This window comes from Topomyia yanbarensis, chromosome 3 (genome assembly GCF_030247195.1).
Source record: "Topomyia yanbarensis strain Yona2022 chromosome 3, ASM3024719v1, whole genome shotgun sequence".
NCBI classification, from domain to species: domain Eukaryota; kingdom Metazoa; phylum Arthropoda; class Insecta; order Diptera; family Culicidae; genus Topomyia; species Topomyia yanbarensis.
The window spans coordinates 316,113,224-316,132,291 of NC_080672.1; the positions used below are offsets into that span (position 1 = coordinate 316,113,224).

At 36.3% G+C, this 19,068-nt stretch overlaps 1 protein-coding gene across 3 annotated transcripts in view; it reads right to left on the minus strand.

The window, feature by feature from the left end:
• The window catches only part of LOC131694128 (G-protein coupled receptor Mth2-like), a 175,535-nt gene extending 168,851 nt beyond the window's left edge, over positions 1–6,684 (minus strand). For all 3 annotated transcript variants that reach the window (XR_009306412.1, XM_058982569.1, XM_058982566.1), the window contains exon 1: positions 6,064–6,684. The gene's annotated coding sequence lies outside the window, so the exon portion shown is untranslated. The remainder of the gene's footprint in view (positions 1–6,063) is intronic.
• Between the last annotated feature and the right edge of the window lie 12,384 nt (positions 6,685–19,068).

Genomic DNA, 19,068 nt, shown 5'->3' on the forward strand with positions numbered 1-19,068 from the left:
CAAAACCACACATGATCAATTTAATATACCCTAAAAAACTTGATTTATAGCATTTTTAGGATATTTGGCACGAAAAAATGTTCTTCGCGATCAGCCACCATGCAGCCGTTCTACGCATAATTGTCCCATGTAGGGGAACATGGGGAGACTTGACCAGGTTTTCAGCCTAAACCTGCATAGCTCTTAAAAGTTTTCAATCCTTTAAAACTTATTGAAATATGATGTGCAATGGTATTGTGCGTGTTCATGATTTGTTGCAGAATTTTAAATTTATTTTTGCAAAAGTTATAAAAGTTTTTTGCGAACCTTTTTTAGTCAAGTCTCTCCACTGCGGGGTCAACCAAGAGAATTTTTGAAAATAAGGACAAAAAATAATGACGTAAAACATACTGTAATCCATTATATATTAGAGATCCGTAGGTAGCAGTAAAAAATATAAAAAGGTTGGGTTTCACAAATTTCGAATTTATAGATGTAATTCCTTTTAAGGATTATCTGTGCTGCTTATACACTGCATGTTCACATGTTACGAAATTAGCCATATTCATGATACCTTTGAATCTAATAATAAAAGATATAGACTGAGGTTTGAAATGGATGTTTTTTGTGGCGTGATTAACATTAACAGTAGATACCAAAGCATAGTAAATATCAGAAACTTTGTATCTTTCTTCCGTTTGTTGCCACTTGGTCAAGTCTCCCCATAAAATCTTTGTCAAGTGTCCCCAACATTGGTTCTTACGTTCAATGTCGCTTTAGTAATTCCAATGTTACGATTTATGTAAAATCGTTTCACTACTTCATAAGGAATAAGATGAGATATAACTACTTTGAAAGTAATTATTAGTCGAGTAGATATGTCCATACAAAGTTTGATAAAAAATTACATCATTTAACTTAATTACGATATATTTTCTATAAGAAAAGAATTTTTCATTCCAAACTTTTAAAATTACCTTAAGGGATCGAAACAAGCATAACAATATTTTTGAATTTTTTTTTAAGAACCTAGTAGAACACGTCATAGGCGATAATAGAATTATGTGCTTGGTTCAAGTTTCTTCATGTTCCCCTATATAGGGTTCGTCGCGGTGCGGATGTGGGCGGTAAAAGGATAGTCCGCACCGCAACCGCAAAAAATAACACCGCACCGCACCGCACCGCAACCGCATTGCATTTACCGCTCCGCACCGCGCGGTAATGCGGTAAATGCGGTAAAAATCATGTATTTTAAAAATTGTGCTGAAAAATTATTCATTTGTTTTGTATAGCCATATATAGTAAAATGTTATTCTTATTTACACGAAAATTATCTTTGACGGACTCCTCAGAATGTAACATTTATGAAAATATTCAACTTTGCAAGTTTTATTAAGAGGGGTAAGGGTTTTGGCGTGAAAAAAAACACTTTTTCTCGATTTTTTTAAAACTTTGTGTGAAGCGAACTGATTAAAACTTTTGTACATTATAGTGTATCATTTCAATAACATGCTGTGATTTTTTTATGCAAAAATATCGACAAACGACTCGGTGACGAAGATATTTGTAGAACATCTCTGGAAAAACATGATTTGCGGTGTCACCTGCCATTCAAAAACTAATTAACCGATTTCTTTCAAATTTTGTATACAGATTCTATGTAAAAATACCTAACTCCTACGTTAAATTTTCGAGATAAATTTTCAATTAAGGCAAAAACTGTCCAAACTATGCAAAATTTGGCAACTTTGACACTTGTCAGAATATGAAGGAAGACCTTAAGGGAGACTTTGAGAAACACAAAAAATCGCAATGCCCTACACTAACTTCGGAAGCTTTACTTTCAAAGAGATACAAAATACTCTAAACTGAAAAATATTATTTGTTAATTTGGTAATGGACGCACGCGAAAAAAAATTCTTCCAAATTCGTTTGGTTTGATGATGATAATTACATTCTTTGGATTGTTTTTAAGTCGTAGTATCATTAGTACATCTCTAAGTTCTCCAAATTAATCAGAATTCACAGTTGAGAAAATGTCATCGAAAACGATTCATAATTGCCAAGAGGAATCAGGAGAAGTTATGCATTTTGTAATTGGAATTGACAGTAAAATTCAATTGTTTTTCAATGATTGGATTTTGTGTTTTATATATTTAAAAAGGTTCGTTTGTTAATAAAATAAATAGTTTTCAAAATATGTGGTAAAAATAATGATGCCAAATTATATTGGACACAGCTTATAGATTTCATTTTTTAGTAACAGTATGTTTTATCATATTTGAATGACCAAAATGTAAAAAATCAGGTAGCTATAGGTCGAATACAGATTATATTCGGATTTCTTTTCAAATCATTGTCAAGTCTATGGAAATTTGAGCAATTAAATGTTTATCATGTTTCTCTATTGTAGGGTAATAAATAGAACTCGAACGTTCTAACAGAGAGATGTTCCTAATAATGACATTGCTAAGCATTCTTTCAGAAAATAAATCTAGTTGCGTCCTTGGTAAAAGTAATTTAATTCACTTTTAATGCAGACTGCAGACATTATCAATTATTTTTTGAAGTGCGGTTGCGGTAATACCGCGCGGTAAAAGCTCTTTTCCCGCACCGCATCCGCGGGAAAAAGTGTCTCACCGCACCGCAGTTTTTGCGGTGCGGGTGAGGTAAATACAGCGCGGTTGCGGTAATTACCGCAACCGCGACGAACCCTACCCCTATATAGGGAATCCCATAGAATATTAAGCTTATAACGGCAGTATGCTGTGTTCCTCCATAAGGAGGAAGATTTGGTAAACACCAATCTTTCTCTTAAAGGAGAAATTTTTTTGTAAAACAACTCTTTAATGTGAAGGGCACAAATCCTAATTTAATAAGTAACCATTATTTTACGATTTTTTCATGAAAAATATAAAAATTGCTCAACATTTTTATTAGGACACGTCGTTGTTTTAATAGAAATTTAGATATGACATTTAATTCTGCATTCAACGACCTATTTATGATCTATGATCGGTTGAAAAATGGCAGAGTTATTGATTTTTTTCCAAATTAGAAACATGCTCACCTGAACTTTTATGAGGCATTTTTATATATTTTTTTTTAAATCGTTTTTTTTTTGCTCGATTACTTATACATTCAAATGTATGTATGTGAGCTTTGAAGCTAAATTGGAAAAAATAATTTAGAATTTTATAGTGCGCGACAATGGCTCACTAACCCCTTAAGAATTCATGCAAGCAAGGTTATATTTCGGAACATCTATTTTTTATCAAAAGTTTTCCTTATGTATGCGATTATTGGTACATCCACCCTATACAACATTTTTCATACATTATTATGTATTGCATTTAATGGAATCTACGACCTATGCCTATACTTGAAAAGTACAAAATCACTGTAGCACCATGTGATCCCGATGAGAGGTAAACTATTTTCTAAAACTAGGGGTTAGTAATGCCCGGGATATAACCACGGTGTTGACGTAGGACTATTCATTGGTGTATATAATTCTTCTTGTATCTCTTTAAAATGGTTAAATTAACACATTAAATTTGATTCGCCGGGCTCAGTGAAATTTTGCTGGGGATTTAAATAGTATCCCGTTCGGTAATCAATTTAGTAAAGCTATTTTCTAACCGAGTTTTCCGTTCAAAATAAAGGTACATAAACATCTGCGAGTGAGAGTTGATAGTTTTCGGTTAATAAAAGTTATGACATGCTGATTAGTTCAGTTATTCGTATTTAAATTTGGCGAATTACTAATAGAAGTAGTACGTTTTAGTCAGGCATTTTCAAGGCTCCACGGAAAATTTGCAAACAAAATGATTGTCCTACCTAAACACGCCGGCTATGTTCCGGAAACTCCCTACCCCTAGTTTTTTAATAAAACGATTTCCGCTTCTATCGTACATGTTTCACAGCGCTACAATATATTTTTTCACCGAACTCTACACATCTGCAGCTTGTATACTTCGATATCAATTACAACTATATCGTGTTCAATAAAATTACAAATTACAACTATAATGAGCCTTTAGTCAGTATACGTCGTGCAAGTATTCAATCACTCCTCTAATGTCTTTCTTGTCTTAATTGCTATTGTTCTAGCACATGATTCGTAATGAGCGTTAGAATGTATCATTAAAAGATCTATAAGCCTTTGGAAGGGCCAACGGAAACGCTATTAGAGGTATAGTAAACACCACATCTGAAAAATGTTCGTGTGCGGAATTCCAAATATGAAGTTTTCTTGAACTGTTCAGTTGAAGCAAATCTAAGTACAGTAACAGTTCTAACTATACCGGCGTGTGGGGCTTCTTTGCGCACTTTTTATCAATTTTTCTATTTTGGCGAATTATAACTCCATCATTAGTAGATGGCTTTGTATCATATCAGCACAGATTTATCGTCAACGTGTATGCAGTATTTATGCCAAATATGAGCAGAATTGGTTCACAAATAGAAAAGTTGTTCACAAGGCGTTTTAAAATATTATATATGGACTAGCTGGGGGCTGCTTTGCAGACTTCTTGAATTCGATATAAAATTAAAATTAATCAAGTTTATTTATTTTTATTGAAACATCATTAATTCAGATTCATATCTGAGGTTTTTCAACAATAAAACATCACCCATTTGTCGTATTTTCTAAAACGAGGGATTCATTTTATTTTAACATTTAAAACGTTGTTCGTCAAAACAAAAACAACTTGAGTGGGTTGAAACTGCATATTGTTTTCCGGTTTCTCTAGTATGTCAGAATTGGTTTTTAATAGCATTTAAAAAAAATTGTAATATCAATTATAAAAATAGTCACACGGTGGGATTGAAAAATTCGGGAAATAAGGGGCTATTAATGACGTACATTTGAGTGCTACATCGATGGCGTACACGCAGAACTTTATTTATTCATCGATAACATACTTTTCTATCTGCCTCTTGTTTGCTCTGCTGTAAATTTTATGCATTGGACATATTCGGTCTATCCACTCATCGAATGCTTACTAGAAGTTTATGCTAGAAAATACATAAAATCACAACAGAATAAAAGAAACGGGAATAGAAAGTATGCTAACTCTGCATATTTTCATTTCTCAGTGTAATTAGTACACAAGGTCACGTTCTCAAGTTATGCACTTTTTAATTCAAGAATTCCGAAATAAAGGTTCGAAACCAGTTTTTTCACGGCAAAGATCACTTTATTTTGCAACTGCCAACTTTGAAGTTACAATGTCTTCGAAGAAATTTTACAATGTAATACAGAGCATCTCTTAAAAAGTGGTAAGTAAAACATTATTTAGAGGCGTGGTATCTTCGGTAAAATTACTGAGAATGATATTAGAAACATCTTTTTTGAAGTCAGAAAAATCTTCAAATTCTCATAAAAACCAATTCTGACGTACTAGAAACAAACGGAAAACGCCATTTTTCATCTTCTTTCCACAACACAATATGTGGTCTCAGTACACTGAAGATTTGATGCTTTTTCGAACAGTTTTGTTTGTTTTGGTAAACAGTTTTGTTTGCTTTGGTAAACAGCGTTAAGAAAAGTGATAAAAGACATAATGCAACACGGTTAAAAAATGTGGCTCTAAAAAGTATTATATAACTATTAAAAGTGCGTGTTAGAAAATATTGAAAAACTGAAGTGTGCAATGTAGCCTCACATATTCAAAGGGGCTCGACGGTACAGTTATCAGATCTTAAAAATCAAACAACGAAACATCATTAATCTGCATCTCACTTAAGACCCAACCATAATGAATTATAATTTATAATATTACGGAATATTATTCAAAAACTTTTTTGATGTAATATACGGTCAACGATCTATTATACTTGTTTTAGACAGCATGTATAGCGGTTAGTAGGATCCTAGCACTAGCCTCAGTAACCCACTAAGAATCGGCAGAGCAATCTGTCGAAACAGAAGGTCAAGTTCCGCGATGAAATGTAGTACCGAGGCTTTGCTTTGCTTTTTTGTCATCGTAGCAACTAGCCACTGAAAACTATTAGGATTCCCAGCCTGGCGTCAGACAATAGTCACGAGTCTATCGTTACGATATCGATGATAATTACCTGCTTTGTTGCGTTCTGGAATTTCTCAGCGACGAGTTCTCCCAGCCCGCTTTCTTATGTATGGGAAACCGGAAACAAGAGTTGTCGGTAAACAAAACACATGCACGCACGCACACACGGCACGGTCGCAGGGGGATGGTTCCAGCTTAACTCTGCTATCAAGCTCAAAACCGGTAAACTGCCTACCGGTTAGCCTATTAGCAAAAAAAAACAGCTCAACCTTTCACGACACGACACAAAGCTCTTCGTTCTGCAACACGCTCAACACATCATTCAAACTGGTTTTCGGTGACTCATAGATTTAAAGTCAACAATGTGAATGAAAACAATGTTTAAATATTGAAGTGTCCTAACTATTTATTTCACATAACGCACTTATGTTAACCTATTAAAACACGACACTATTTTCATTCATAATATTCAACTGGGCTGGTATTCGTTTTTCACACTTTTCTGCAGTTAAAACAAACACATTTCCTCTGCCACTAAGTGACTTCTAATGGGTGCTAGATTACAGCCAAAGCGAAATTCTCTACTTTTACTGGTAGGTTTTCCAAAATCCACAACGGATTCCGATGACAGACCACCAGTCAATGCGAGCTATCGCGCCAAGCAACCGGATACAACTGAACGAGTTGCTGTTGCAGGGACGAGCATCGAGCGATTGCTGCACCCCGGCTTCGATTCGAACTCGATCCGCATTCGCGTATTTGTTTAACTACCCGACCGCACGGTAGGTATCAGCAGTAGGTATCTACCGATAGTCACACCACAACTACCTACATATGTACATACATGAAGCAATATTTTGGGAATTCCTTTGCTTCCCATTTGGCCCAAACCGGCACGGTTCTGCTGCTGCTGCTAGTGTGGTTGATGTCTCGCACGACAGCCGCGAAACACGCCTGCTGCCCTGCTTAGCTTATGCGTACCCCTGCTGGCTTAGGAGGGTGCTAAATAGCTATAGACGTTTGCAGATTAAGATGTAGGGACTGGCCAGAAACAGAGCAACGCAACCGCGCCTTAAAGGTGGCGCGGATGTGATACTCAGGCGATTGTTTACATTTTTGCTGAAATATTACAAACAATGTGCTTCTGCAATTAGAGTTCGGGCGCATTAACCTATTTTTGGGAGCGCGCGGCCCCCGATGCCAACATAGTACGGTGGTGTTGGTTTTTGATCGGTAACATAGTTAAAATAAAAAGTAATCGGATAGTAAGCAGTATTTTCCAACGTATATCAGTTTGAAAGTTTACACAGGTTTTTAAGGAAATTTTGTTCTAGTCCAACCGTCTGTTATCTGTGCTTGAACCTTCAGTATCATCATCTTCGCAATGAAGCGCCAATATGATTCGAAAAGTTAGCACAAGCCGATCGTTTCGTTTTGCAAAACAACTTAAAACATGTGGTTGAAAGTGGCATCGTTGGAATTAAGATTCCCGTATGTATTGAAAATGATTGTATAGATGTAAGGATACATGCCCCATCACCTTGTACCCCTCCTCAGTCAATTGCAAAATGCAGGTCGCACTACGGAGAAGTAGAATCCGTTACGTCTGATACTTGAAGAAACCGCTTCCCGGGTACTCCTGCCGGCGTTTTTGTAATGAGTATGCGGGTTGAAAAGTCTGTACCCTTCTACTTGACAATAAAACTCAAAACTCACTGATCTTAGCTTAGCTTAGTTGACCACCCATGAGTTTCCCGTGATTGATCAAAGCCTGTTGAAATGGCATATTAAACCAATTGCAGGATACTTGGGAGTAGTACATCATACTCAAAGTGCAACCTAAAAAACTGAGATTATAGTATGATCAATAATGTAAATTGCCACGCCCATGTAGGTCAATCCTGGGATGGAAAGGAATGTTAGTTCAACACTTGTGACTATTATGATCGAGGAATTTTCTGCATCATCCACGAGTGTCGCAGAATAGAATTGGTGTTAGTAGGTAGGGAGATGAATCAGCACGTATCTTGGTATATATTGTGATTTAGCTAAGTACTCGTGCGCTTTGTCTTTTCATTTTAGATCAAACCTCCAAGAGAGACATGAATTCCGCTCGAGTAGGCATTTAATAATTATTCTTCAGCGGGCGTTACATAAAAGGACAAAGCCGCGTGGAATAAATTAGAGGTATCTATTCATCTATAGTCAATATGATCTTAGTAATATGTGCGAATGTCGCTCGCGATCGATTTCCGAGAGTTCGAAACGAGCAATTTGAATTTCGAACAGCCGATCATCGGGAGTGTGAGTGTTGCTTCTTATTAATATTCTAATGATAATTTACAAAGTTTGCAGTACAAAGTAAGCGTACAAAAAGTTTAAAGGACGTCCCAAACGAATGTGAAGAAATTCACTGCGTAATGCTAATGACAAGTTGGCATCTCCACTCTCCCTATCAGCCACGTTTCCATAATTGAGTTAAAAGCCAAATTGCAATCGACATGTTTATTATGTGTCAGAAGAATGGATGAAGAAGAGTAATTCTTGCAAAGACCGACTACCATATGAGCGGTTCAAACTCGAAAGAGTGACGTAGTGTACTGCACTGGATAATTTTGATGAAAGAACCAGGAGTGCGAGTTTACGAAGTTTTAGCTGTTGATGGCCCTACATTTTCTGACAGAGTGAAGTTCTGGAGTGTTGTAATGTTCACCACTGTTTTTAGGAAAGCAAAAGTAGTACAAAGCTAGTGTCTGACCTTCGTGAGACCTCAAGATGTCACTTTTGGAGGTATTCGTCAAGGTCAATTCGATAAATTTCCTACATGAAAGTTTGCTTTTTTAAGTAAGGGAATGTAGTCTAGGTTGGGGTTTGTTTAGAAGCTGATATCTTGTTTCCAGGACAATTTTTTAGCTTGTAGTACACCAATTTGTAAATATATTATGTGGCTTAATGTCTGCGAATGGATGATGTTTACTTGCAATTTTAAATAAGACTCAGGATCAATTTTCTGCATGACAGCCAAATGGCCAAAAAATTGTGTCGTATAGGTTGGGACACTTCAAACAATTAAAGACAATTTAAACTTTAATGTATTATATTTATTTTTTGGTTAATATTTATTTGTTAATAGGTATTTTAGAATAGGAATAAGTGACTGATAGACTTATTTACTTCCATTTGACAAAGTTAATCCGACTCACAGTTTTTACATGTAAAACTTGTACGCAATCTTGTACGCATGCGTAAATGCATGGTGTCCCAACCTATACGATACGCTTGTCCAAACCAATTTTTCGAAGAAAAAAATCTAATAAAGCAAACCCTGATCGGTAATAAGATTTCGGTTACTTCTTAACACATTAAAAAAAATTATGCTGCAATTTCGATGAAAAAGATGGCCCAAAAATCAGCACAACAAAAGACTTTTCGCTCGTATTTTGACACTGCTCAGTGCAGCAGTGACAAGAATGAACTATAACTTCAACTTGGCATAAAAATTAGCTGCAACCGAGTCTAGTATGTGCTAAAAATAACAGATGGCAACACTGCATTGGAAGGAAAATATCAAGCTGTCTCAACCTATACGACAATCCCTTACGATTTTCAACCCAAAGTTTTGAAAGTTATACCTTGGCGTGGAAGCGCTGGTATATTAATAGATGCTGTTACTTAGTGTAGAATTAGACTTCATCCTTTACGGTTATTGTACAATCGCCAGAAGAAACCTAGAACTGAACACTGTTGGGAAAAGCGAATCAGAAAAGTTCAGTGATTCACTCAATACAGAATGGATAAATGCTATGATGCAATACCTTAAGGTCCGTCCAGGTTAAGTCTTCGATATGGAGCAATACCTTAACCTAGGAACTCCTATCATATTGTTAGGCGCCCTTTACGACATGGGAGCAGGTTCCCAGTGGTTCTATTCTTGGCTGAAATAGTGCAAAAAGACACCGGACACCACACGGCTTTAAAACTCAAAACTCACGGATCTACAATTAAACAAACTACGCTTAGCACCTATGAGGGGCAAATTCCTTCGTGCCAGTACTGTAATCAGACAGCACATCATGGACAACGTTGCGCGGAAAATGCAGAGAAAAAGGCATCTCAAGCGATTGCCAACTCATCTACGGCAAACCAACCCAAAACAGAGTTTTAAGTACCAATGCCTGAACCACAAATGGTGACCAAATTTCAGACCATAATGACAACCGCAAAAGAAGCATCCAGCACACCAACATCAACTGTAAGCAACATCGACAAGGTAATAACAATGACGGCGGATTTACATTGATCAACAATAAGTGCAAGAAGCAGGGAAGAACATCTGATCGTGGACACCAAGCCAGCTTCGACCTGGACGTGAAAAAGAAGAGAATACTGAATGATTCCTCTGACGAGGATTTTCATACTCATCATAAGTATATCCTAATTTATCATGTTAGATCACTGAAATTCAAAAATAAATCTGTGATTTCATTGGCTTAAAAACTTTTGTACCCTGTAAAAAAAGTATCAATAGATGCCCATTTGTTCAAAAATTTCACAGTGTTTAATGTCCTTAGGTGAATTGGCAAAATTTTGGGTGTATTTCGCATAATTCAAAAACACTGTTAAGTATTTTAAATACTAGAACTAGAAGTTAAGGATCTGTATTTAATAGTGATGTGGGAATGTCATCCCTTGATGTTTTTTAGTATTCGAAAAAATCGAATACACTGAAACCTCCATTTACGAACCAAACCGGGGGTTTGTAAATTGAATTAGTTCGCAAAAAAGTGTTTCGTTATTTGGGATTTAGTTCGTATAAAAAGTTTGCTTCACATTCTTATTAATATTCGTTGGTTGAGCAATATTCTCGATAACCCTAACAATATGGGTATTTTTGGAACTGGCTTGACAAATAGATGCTGAAAATGGAAGTTTTGAAATTCAAGATGGCGACTTCCGGTTGAGCAATTTTCTCGATAACCCTAACAATAAGGGTATTTTTGGAACGGGCTTGACAAGTAGATGCTGAAAATGGACAATTGGAACAGTTTTGAAGTTCAAGATGGCGACTTCCGGTTGAGCAATAACCCTAACAATAAGGGTATTTTTGGAATGGGCTTGCCAAGTAGATGCTGAAAATGGATAATTGGAAACTTTTCCAATATGACGATTGCCGGTTGAGCATTATTCATGATAACGAACAATATGGGTTCTATTTCCGTCATGCACTCGTCAACCCCATTCCTAAAATATCCATATTGCTGAGGTTATAGAGAATTTATCTAAACCGGAAGTCGCCGTAACAATTAACTAAGAATATTGAAGTATATAACTTCATGCTGTAATATACGAACTCAAACTTTACAAAAAGAATTTGTTATTTCGAATTTAGTTCGTAAAAAAAGGATTCGTTATTTCGAATTTAGTTCGTGAAAAAAGTTACGCAAATCGAATATTGCGTAAAAAAAAGAGCTCGTAAATGGAGGTTTCAGTGTACATGCAAATTGCAATTGATTAGGTCGTAAATTTAGAGACAACGAGCGAGAGAACAACAGCAGCATGCTTCGTCTGATATTCGCGCAGGGACTCTCGGAGCGAATATACTTTTTTGCAGTCCGTGTAGTGTAACGGTTTAGCGCTAAGCTAGCTACTCCACTAGCAAGGTTATCTTGAGCATTCTCTATCTCTTCGAGGTTATGGAATTTTTTTCTGTTGTGCGTGCACCGATATTCGACCTACAGAGCAGAGCAGTGGCAGTATTTATTATCTTGTGAGCAGCCTGAATACCGTTATAAAAGATACGTACCGCTATTATATTTTCTTCCGCTTTTTTGGTTCTCCTAACAATGTGCACTAAGCAATAGACCCGCGCAAAAATAACTTCCCCTGTAGCTGGTTCGCCTCAAGATGAGATAATTGTCGGAACAAAATCGACTCCTCGGCACCGCAACTGTTCCATTTGTAATCGTTGGTCCGGCCAAATAAAAAAGTGTTTGAATTTATCACAGAAGTCTCGGTCTCTGACGGAGCAATATTTGTCCATGACAGAAATATCGAAAATTCACCCTGATAGGATTCGGATGGTGGTAAATAAATTGAAGTATTGATATTGCTGGCTAAGGGCCTTATTCGAAGAAATACAGAGTATATGTACCAACTAATCGGGTTTAATGTAACAGGGTTGTCAGCGATTCGAGTTTGAGTTGCGCGGATCCGCAACATGGGGTTTAAAGACTCCATACTTCAGCCAGTTAAGATGCTGGACTGCAAACGTTCGCTTTCAGCATCAGTCGCAGTTCACGGAAAGAGGACATCCCTAGCAACAATTGACGGTTTATGGCACTCTTAAAGCCAATCTTAAAACTTATTATGGACTTGTAGTGTGCTATAAAACCCGAAATGCTACTTGGTATATGAAAACTAACACTCTTAGAGGGTCTGCTCTACCTATCTACCGCCCCTTTGACAACCTTCGTCTACCTGTTGCCTTTTTGTAGAGCTGTCATGAACTGTTCGAATAGCAAACCAAAGGGTCACCCAGCCCCCTATTCTATCAATAATGCTCGTTGGGGGAAAAGCGGTGGGAATCATGTGGATGATTCTGGTGGAAGGGACGTAGAAATGTGTCTCTACTGTTGGGGAAATCCACAAGATCACCAGGCATGTCCCACGTATAAACAGCGTGAGGAGAAACTGAAGCAATCCCTTCAGGGACGCTCTAAGTGATCTTTTGCAGAAATGCTAAAGATAGCTACACCACCGGTCTTTACGAATATCTATACAAACTTGTCTACTGGCGAATGCAACTCTGATGTACCCCAGCAAGACACATCTTCTACAGCGCCTGGAACCAAAAAAGGAGGAACATTTTCTAACCTAAGCTTCGTTGTAATGGTCAGAAGATGTCCTTTCAAGGTTCCCAAAAAATATCAGCTCAAGAAAGTACTGGTGCAAGCCGAAGCAACTAGTTTTTGATCCTTTTAAAAGCATCTTGATAGGTTTTCTCTCCACAGTAAAAACATTCTTGATGCAATTGACTGCAAAATGACCGGTCCTCTCAGCGATTGTATCCTTCGATGGCTAATTCATCGAATAATGTATCGGATCTGATCACTGTTCTACAATGGAAGTACAGAAGTATTATCCCGAAAATCGCTTCTTTAAAAATTTTGATAAATAATTTGAAATTTCGATGCATTTGCATTATGCGAAACATTTCAGAAATAGCCCAAGTAACAATTGAAGTTTTATAGCATGCTACAAGTGCAATCTAAGTTTTATGAGTAGTTATAAATCTACCATAAAACCTCGATTGTTACTAGGGAGATATCAACTTTCACGATTTCAATACTATTTGCTTGTATCGAGAAGATTTCTACGGAGAAATACGTTTCAGAATCAAAAGTGCTATTCTTTAAATTGAATCGATCTCCTCTTGACACCAGGCATTGCAGATGTTACTTGCCAAACTAGAATTAAAGACCTTTGTTGTGTTAACTGGTCTATTCACAGCTGTTGTTACTATCGAAACTAGTAGAGACGTGAGCCGATCCTAAGATGCCAACCAACTTGACGTACATTCTTCGCAGGGTGTCCTTACTATAAAACAATGAAACAGTAGTAGTGTTCGCCCTCTAGCGCCCTGACGGCTGAGAGGATAAGGTCAAATTCCACAACGGAATGTAATACCAGGGCTTTCCTTTGCTGGTTTACAAGAATATTTAATCTATTGTTATTCATTGAAACAAACATTCAATTTTACTAAGTGTACGTCACATCCCAGTTGGAATTGACGCGAAAAATGCAAATAAAAAAATGTCGTTCAATTTAGATGCAAATTTTTTGCATATTCCGGAAGTGATCCGCCCCTCGCAACGGATGACAATCTTTGAAGGAGCAAAAAGACAACTGGACGGGAAAGATGAAATGACTTTACACATAAAAGCTGCTCTGCTCGAAGCAGACTAGTCGTTATTCACTGGTTGGACCGGTACCTTTATCCAACTAATGAATTTGATTCGCCATTTGAAACGACTAGCAGATATCAATAGTAACAAAGCGGTATGTTAGTGCATGTGTTCACAGCTGATGATGAGAGAGGAACAAATCTCAAATAGTGTCCTACTTTGTTCAAAATTCTGTTGTCCGTTGCATCATTCATTCTAACAGCCCAGCAACTCAATCATTTTCAGTTTCATAGACCCTGTGAATATCTCTCTACTGGGGTACTGATTAGGTTTTTAAACAAAACTACTCCACACTGTGCAATTATACACATAAAAATGCTCAATATGTCAACATTTAATCTAAACTTGTCTCTACAAAGCAGATGACAGCTTTGGTTGGTGAACGAATGAACATAAATTTGAAATGAAAGCGCTCGGTTTAGTCACGAAAATCCCGTCAACTTTAAGGTGAATGATTGAGGGAGACTTTAAAATTGAAGTTTGCATTCGCAAAAAAAAATCGCACAATTGGTGGTCAGTTTTAATATTACAGAGAATTTGACATAAGATTTTGATCAAGTTAAAAAGCGCCACGACTGTATACTATACAGATACAGTAAATCCGAATGAAATAGAACGAGATATAAAATACACCTCCCACATGAAGTTCCCAAACAAGGTCCTCTTTAAAGTTACTTTCACGTTCCGCTCTTCAGCATATGACAGCCGTCGTGACCGCCATTGATATATCTGACGTTTAAGATACGCACACTGAGATCTCGCATTTTCATACTACCGCTCTCCCCTTAAGCCAAGAAACGGTTTATTTTCCTACGCGCCACCGAAAAACTACCTAAAATTCAGTAATTTTGACTCAATCTCGTGATATCGTGCAGGAAGGTAAAATTAGGTAAACCGTGTTGAAGATAGTTTCCATTTAACTACGGCAAAAATAATAACTCAACCTTGAGTTTAATTTACTTAAATTTAAGTTGAATTTACCTAATTTTGAGTATACCTCAAACAACTTAAAAGTACCTTACTGCACGGAAGACCTCGACTGAGTCGAATCTCTCATTTTGTTTTTGACAACACCAATAAGTGCGAAAGCGACGCACAGCTCAAAAGTACATAAATTTAAGTTAAAAGAACTTATTCTGTAGGTTATTTTATGGTTGCGTGTACCAATTCAAACGTCAAAACGGCACAATACCATCGCAGCTGGATGAGTCTATGTAGACGCTAAGTCTAAAAGAGCAAATATTATTCGTGTTTTTATGCAAACTACTGCAAACGGATGTCGTCCCGTTAAAGCAGAAGTGCTCTCATAGCTGACAATCACTGACAAGAGAATGTCAAAGCCAGTCTTCTTTTCATCGCAACTTGCGGTTAACGCGGGGAGATGTACAGCACGAAGTCCTTACCGGAAGTCGCACCCTTTTTTAAGAAACATCACCGAAGAACGTATTCTGGCCGGATCTGTATTCGGTAGGAGAGAGGGGGTTACAGTGAAACACGTTTTTCGTGATTTATTTTGGTGAGAATGTTATTTGTGTAGTCGAAAGTCACATACACTCAGGTTTTATGCGCGGTTTGATTTACGCGGATTTTTTTTAATTTACACAGTTTTCATTTACGCGGATTTTGGAATTTACGCGGTTTTCAATTACGCGGTTTTTGAAATTAACGCGGTTTCCATTAACGCGAATTCTTAAATTTACGCGGTTTTCATTTAGGCGGATTTTGAAATTTACGCGGTATTCATTTACGCGGTTTTTGAAATTTACGCGGTCTTCGTTTACGCGGCCTGTATCCCCCGCGTAAAAAACCTGAGTGTATAGTTCCATGTGTTGTTAATTAGTACATATATTTTTTCGAGCTGTTAAAATTCATGGACAATATTTGTTTTTGGAAATTAAACCGTGCTCGATGCAAAAAAATACCTGTTTACCCCATGGGTAGGAACTATGAATCACGACATCGTGTACAGTGAAATAGTTCTATCGAATCCGCCTCTTTCTAATTGGCTGAAATGCTTATAGAAATTTTTTGGGAAATTACATCAAAATAGCTCTTTTGAAACTCTTGTGTTTATTTTTGTTTTGCGGCATATTACAAATAGCATACTAACTTAGAACGTTCATTTCATGAAATATCACTGCTATCAGTCACTTTTACTGTTCAGATAATTCAGGAGTTCTGGGAATATATGTTTCGAGTTATGTATGAAAAAAACTTCCAATATTAATAAATCTATTACAAAACATAAAAAATTAATAAAATTGAGTAATAGAAAAATTAATAAAATTATCAAATCCAACAAAGTTTTTAATGTAAATCGAACAAATAAAATCGATAAGATAAAGTAAAATAAAGTAAACAGAACGAATCAAATAAATAAAATAAATAAGTGAAATTAAATAAATAAAATTTGGAAATCAAAAAAATAAATAAGTGAAATGCATAAAATGAACAAGCAGGATAAAATCAATATAACTAGTAAAATATGAAAAATATTTAAATTTGTTGAATCAATAAAATAAATAAAACAAATAATTCATCTGTGTGAGTGAAATTGTGAGTGAGTCAAATTAACTAAATGTTATTAATTGAATAAAATGCACAAAATTAACGAAATAAATAAAATGAGTTGAATGAAAAAATTAAAATGAGGTAAATGAAAAAAATACCACAAGTGCGAAATTAATATAACAATACAACGCATTAACGAATAAAAGTGATGTAATGATTCAAACAAATAAAATGAACATTTTGAAAAAATATATAAAATACACAAAATGTAAACAGTGAATTAAATGAATTAAAATAATTAATAGAATCGTCAACATGAATAAAAATAATGAAATTTAAAGAATGAAGTAAACGAAATAAAGATAATAACAAATGTTGAAACAAATATTTCAGTTATCAATTGATTTAAAATATTATAAACAGTAATGAAATTTATAAAATAGATATATACAAACGATTAAAATAAATACTATAATTAAAATAATTGTAATTAATCAAATTTGTCAAAAATATGTTAAGTAATTAAATTTAATGAAAGAAATTTTTCGAATAAAATGTATACAAGCTGCAAAACGAATAAAGACGCAAGAACCGTTGTGACCTGTGATTTCTTAGGTCACAATATCGTCGCTTTGGTCACTGAGCCCAGCTTGTATATATTTGTAAATATTGTTATTTTTTTTGTCGTATAAATAAATAACAGTGTACGGTCTATCCCGTGTATTTGACGACGCCTGTTCTTTGTTTATACTTTGAAATTATTGTTCGTAAATGTCTAAGTAGAATTTAAACGTCAAACCATTACTACTCCGTGCTTGCATGTTTGAGTTACGTTTAAGTTCTGCTTAATAGCCCAGGTTGGTGTCAAATGTAGGTTTCGTTATTTATTTGTTCAGAGATTTATTTACTTATTTATTTATTTATATATTTATGTGCTTATTTATTTATTTATTTATTTATTTATATTTGTTATTTATTTTGCTTGTTTATTATTCATTTTGTTATTATATTTTTTTGTTATAATTGTTCAATATTTAAAAAATAATCAAGGAAACAAGTACCGCACATTAAATATTCTTGATAGCTTTTGTACTAAAAATATTTCGTGACACCAACCAAAACGATAAAATTTTTGTAAATGTCAACCGTCATCGTCCTGTCATCTCATCATCACCGTCATCAAATGCGGGGTGGGATGCGAGGAGGCGCGGTGGGTATATTTTGGAAAACGGACAGGGCAAGGATAAAATCTACCGCGAAAAAGTAATGCGCTCGCTAATAGTTCATCGGCCCGGAGGAGTGAAGACCAGCAGCAGCGATTGTCACCGTTATTAAGTGACCGCGCGTTTCCAACGTAAAAAAGTGCAGTGATAAGCAGATCCGTGGGATCTTGTTTTCGCCGTTCAGAACCACCACACGAACGTTAAGGTTCTGTCCGGTCAGTCGAGTGGGATCAGTGTGTTTACCGGTTTTTTTGTGTATTAACGACGTCCGACGCGAGTGCAGAAAACGGTCAGTGATTGGCAAGCCAAAAACGCCATTGTGGACGCCTTTACCCAAGTACCGGTAGGGTAGGGTCCACTCGACCGATAAACGTTAAAAATCCCGCTCGATTGATAGTGAGACACTCGTGTGTGAAAAGTGCGCGCAGTACCACTCTCCGGGCCCAATAGTGAAACGCAGGCCTCCGCTACAAATAGGCCGAGTTGCTGCTTCATCTGGAGTCCCCCGTCGCCATCGTCCGTCAGTTCCTGCATCAACATCGAAGCCCGCCCCGCATCCAGCCAGCTGCAAGTCGACCAACGTCATCAAGGCCGCAACGGTATCGAAAGAAGGTTTTTTTGCGGAATAAAAGTGCAAGTAAAATTATTTTGTTTTTTGTAGCCATTCTGGCTTTTGCTTGAAATTTAAAAATTAATAAAATAGTGTTTGGTCTGTATATACAAGTTGTGTCGTCCATTTTGTTTACAGTGCATTCCTTTAGGTACTTGTTTCCGCTTGATATTACGATTCGCTCAGTGACCATAGTGTGGGAAGAAAAGTCCGCCCAGTGTGAATTTCTCCAGGAGACAACCGTGAAACGACCCTAATAGCTGGTGAGTACAGTGTGGCCCCACCACCACAAGTAAACGTTACAAACCGATACGTAACAATTGGCGCCCAACGCAAAATAAAAGAAAAAGTGATTTGTTTCCAAGACCAGAAGCAAATCCCTTTTTCGTTGTGTCTCCCGGAGAAATTCAGTTCACATTGTTCACTTCATTAATCGCGAAGTCATTGGGTCGATATCCAAACTTGAAGTTGATCCTGAAACTTAATTATGATTAGTGGAATTGCGAATTGTTGCGAGTGATGAAAAATTGTATATCTGGCACGCCGTCGTTTGCTAGTGCTTGAGTAGAAAAATTGATCGTTTGTTTTGAACATATTTCATACACAGGTAGCATTGATAGGATTGAAGTTGACATTTACTAATACCATTACATTTGTTTCTTGTCGGGTTTTTGTTTACTTTTCTAGCGGGTGTTAAAACTATTTGTGGTTTGTGATAATTTTGTTATTTTTTGCCTTTTTATACA